The following is a 4,145-nucleotide window of genomic DNA, read 5'->3' on the forward strand; positions in this document are numbered from 1 at the left end:
TTAACAATATCACTTTCTCACTTAGTTATTTACACGTAGAATAGCATCACAAATGTGTCTTATGCTCTATCACATGTGTTCTACACACACACACTGGGCCATTGTAGAAAGTAAGATAGCATGGGGCCTTCTTGCTCGTCTATGGAAGAAGGGAGGCAATGGCTAAGTGAAAAACATAGTAGTAATTCTGTCTCTCTGAAGGGAAGGTTTTCAAGGATGAACTGAACTATAGGCACAGACTCACGTGATGTATTGTGGAATGTATTTGTCTGTGTGTGTTGTCACTGTGTATATAAGAGATCAGGCCGTCATTAGAGACCACTTTGGTGTTTGACCAGAGTGTTTCTCTGCATGCTGCAGCATGTAAATAACACCCATTTTTAAAGACACTCATCTAAGGTATGCGGTTTATTTAAAATTTCCATGATAGCTGTTTGCTCCTTTGTTTATATTTAGTAGTGGTGACTTAAGCTAGTGGCACTGGCTAGAGTGTGAAGGCAGCACAGAGCTGAGCTTTTTGAAAACACAATGAGCTTTCCGTTTTTTCTTATTATGAGTTAATTTGGGGGGGTTTTGGTTAAAGTTTCACATGTCGTGGAGAGCACTTTAAATAAACTACTCATATCATATGTGCTGAGTCTGCCTGTCATCTGTCATTGCCTTCAGATCAACAAAGCCTCCACTTCTTGAGAGCTGATAGATGTATCTCTACTCCAACACAGCTGAATCAAATGGTTAAACTACCTCTTCATCATGCCATCAAGTTTGGCAAAGGCCTCGTAACAAGCCATTCATTTGATTCAGCTATGTTGGAACAAGGATGTATCTCTAAGCTGCAGGACAGTAGCTCGAGGACTGGAGTTGGAGACCCGTGATCTAAAAGTACTGCAGCACTATGCCCAAAGACATTAGACCAGAGCACAGACAGTAACAGTGGGGAAATGTAACTTCATAAATTTGTGCTCCCACTGTTCTACTGTATTTCTAGACCACTATATTGTGGATAAAAAATATCCTAGTTTGTATTCTTAGTTTGAATATGTTGCTGTATTGTTTTAGATAAAGAAACCCGGTCTCTCAACCTTGCTACTGGATGGACCAGGCTCATACAGTACCACACTTCCTCTATTGGCATAAACCTTCACCAGATCCCCACATACACAGTGCAACTCCTTCTGACCTTCTCTATATTTATTCATGAACATTCTCAAAGCAAACATTGCATCTGCAGTGCCCTTCCTCAACATGAATCCATACTGCTGCTCGCTGATTGTTACCTCTTTTCTTAACCTAGCTTAAAAACTCGTTCTTGTTGCTTCATGATGCGGCTCAACAGTTTCATTCCCTTGTACTATGTACATGTACTACAGCTCTGCACATCTAATACTCAACTAATACTCCACACTTGGTGATTTACATACTGCCCTCCATCCATCCTTTTGTCTTCTCAACATTCTCTCTTTAGTTGTTACCACATTTCCATTTCTGTCCTAATCTGCTACATATCATTTCCAGCTCTCTGCCTTCCCAATCAATAGAAATCCCTTTCTCCTTCCTTAGTGTCCTGCCTCACGTACCACTCACTAAAAGCCTTGACCTTTGCCACCTCTTCTTTATCATGCACCTAGCCTCGTAGTAACATCTTTGGTAACATCTTCCTTTACTTTCTCATTCCACCACTGTCTCCGTGTCCTCTTTACTTTGTCCATACACACCAAACACCTTCTTGGCAGTTTCCCTGAGTACTTCAGCTGTCCTTTCCTAGACATCTTAAGCCCTTACTATTTTTTGCAAATTATAACTTCTTTAATTTCCGCTTCCACTTGCTTCCTTCTTTTGATGTCCATAGTAAATCTACAGATTAACATATGATGCTGCATACGCACATTGTCACCTGCCACCTCAGTGTCCTATCTCTTTGAGATCGCACCTTCCTCCACTCTCATACATCACCTTCCATTCCTCCATACCAACACCTCCTTGCCACCTCTGTTCTTTTCACCTGTAAGTCCACTGAAATCTGCTAAAATCACCAGTCTCTCAGTCCCTACATTTGGAAACCCTCCTCCCACAGTCCTGCCTTTTTTCTCTCTCTTGCTGCCTCCTACCATCCCCTCCCCCTCTTTTCTTCCTTTGTCTATGGGTAACGGATGCACAGTTTCCACTGGCTCCCTGGTGGCCAACAGGACTCCAGGTACTCATTGTTAAACTCATGTCAAAAAATTCCAGTATGGAAATCTTATTGTTTATGATCCCCAAGTTGCCCTGATGCAACCCTCAACATTTATCCAGGGCGCTAGAAGTAGAAGTAGAAGGCTTGTGGCCCCCTGGTGGCTGAGTTATTTAATTAATTGGATATTGTTTATTGTAATTTTAAATGGCTCAGTCTCTAAATTGAGTAATTTCATTTTTTGTAGTATTATGTGTTGACTTAACTAAAGATTCTTTTGTGAAGTTTATCTTACCACCTAAATATATTTTATGTGTTTTCATAAAAAACCATCAGACCTGCACGTGGTGCCACACATTTTGAAACATTCATATTATATTCTTGTAATACTTATAATTACAGTCCATGTCATATTTAAGGACAGAGCCAAACTGTGGCTGTTGTTATTCAAATCATATTATGTGTGTATGTATGTTTAGCGTGTGTGTGTGTGTCGCCAAGTAATGAACTCATTATCCCGCATTTATTAACTGCTCATCTGCATAGCAGCATAGAGACAAAGCTGGACAGCCAACAGAGACTGAATTCACATGTAATGAATCACATGCATGATAATGAGGGCAGGGGGCATGATTTAATGCATGCTCTTTGGTGATGTGTGCACACATGAGAAACAAAGAGAAGAGAAACAAATTTAAAGAAGACAAATATTCCAAAAATCTAAATTTGCGCCACTTCCTTCACATGGTCTGGAGTTAGTGTGTGTGAATGTGTGTTGGTGTGTGAGTACATGTTTGGCCAAGATAAATGTAGTGTGCAGATGAGCCTACCCACTATCTAGGCAGCTACATATCCCTCGAATAATGAATGTATGTGAAAACCTGCATATAGACCTGTTATTTGCATTTTATTTTTTTTATTTATTCATTATTACAAAGATTACAAATTAAGTAATCTACATATTCCAAGGCTGACACTATATCATGTGGCATTTGCCAAAGAAATAAATTCATTCAAGCAAAGCTAGATACAAAGTAGTCAGTGTACAATTTAAAAAGCAGACAGCTACACAATATGGGGACCAGATTAAAAATTGCATCTTCAGTTTCCCTGAACTGGGCATCTCAGATGCTCAGAAAAGGACAACTTTTCTCTAGTCCAGTCAGGGTGCACTCTGACCCTCGAGTATCGTTTGTACTGTGAGCACATGAGTGATGGCTTTCAAGGAACCCTATTCTCTATACTTCTGACTGCGTGAAGGCTTTCCATTGGATAACATCCTGCATTAAAACCCTGCAGGCTCAGAATGGGACAATAATAATCAAAGTTTTTAAGCCAATCAGGAAGTTAATTTCTCTCTCCTCCACTCATAACAGTAAAAGTATGTGAATGGTAAACTGGGGCGTGTAGTGTAAAGGTTCTATGAGTGGTCAATGGAAAATGGACTGGCATTTTTATAACACTTCGGTACTCGTATTGATGAGTCAAACTGGATTAATGCAAGCAGCTTCACCATTAGGCTTTTAGCTGCTCCTCTGTTGCTCTTTGCTCAGCGCCATCATCTGATTATTCTGCACTTTTTCCTCTTTCAGTGAGCCCATGCTGGCTTTCTCTTCTTGAAGATGGCCTCTTAACTTCTTAAAGTTACTTCTCCTCTATGTCTGTTGAGGGTAGACTATAGGCTGATTAATTTAGCATCTCCTTAACATGGTTTTTAAGCTTTCGTCTTCTCTTTAGGGGATTTAAAACGCTCACCAATTTTCCTAGTTGTTCCAACTTGAAGGGGTAAACCAAGGCCAAAATAATAGAGAGCCAGTGTTTCACAAACCAGTGTTACCTCAAACAAACAGAAAACGTGCTAAGGCTAATCACCCTAAAAGGCGACAGCAGGAGAAAATGGCAGTCCTAAAAGGCAGTTCAACCTTTCTAACTCTTGATAAACAAGCTACATACATAGGCTACATAGGCTGATGTC

Source organism: Neolamprologus brichardi, unplaced genomic scaffold (genome assembly GCF_056152115.1).
Source record: "Neolamprologus brichardi isolate AB-2024 unplaced genomic scaffold, ASM5615211v1 NODE_ptg000031l+_length_7269946_cov_1, whole genome shotgun sequence".
NCBI lineage: Eukaryota > Metazoa > Chordata > Actinopteri > Cichliformes > Cichlidae > Neolamprologus > Neolamprologus brichardi.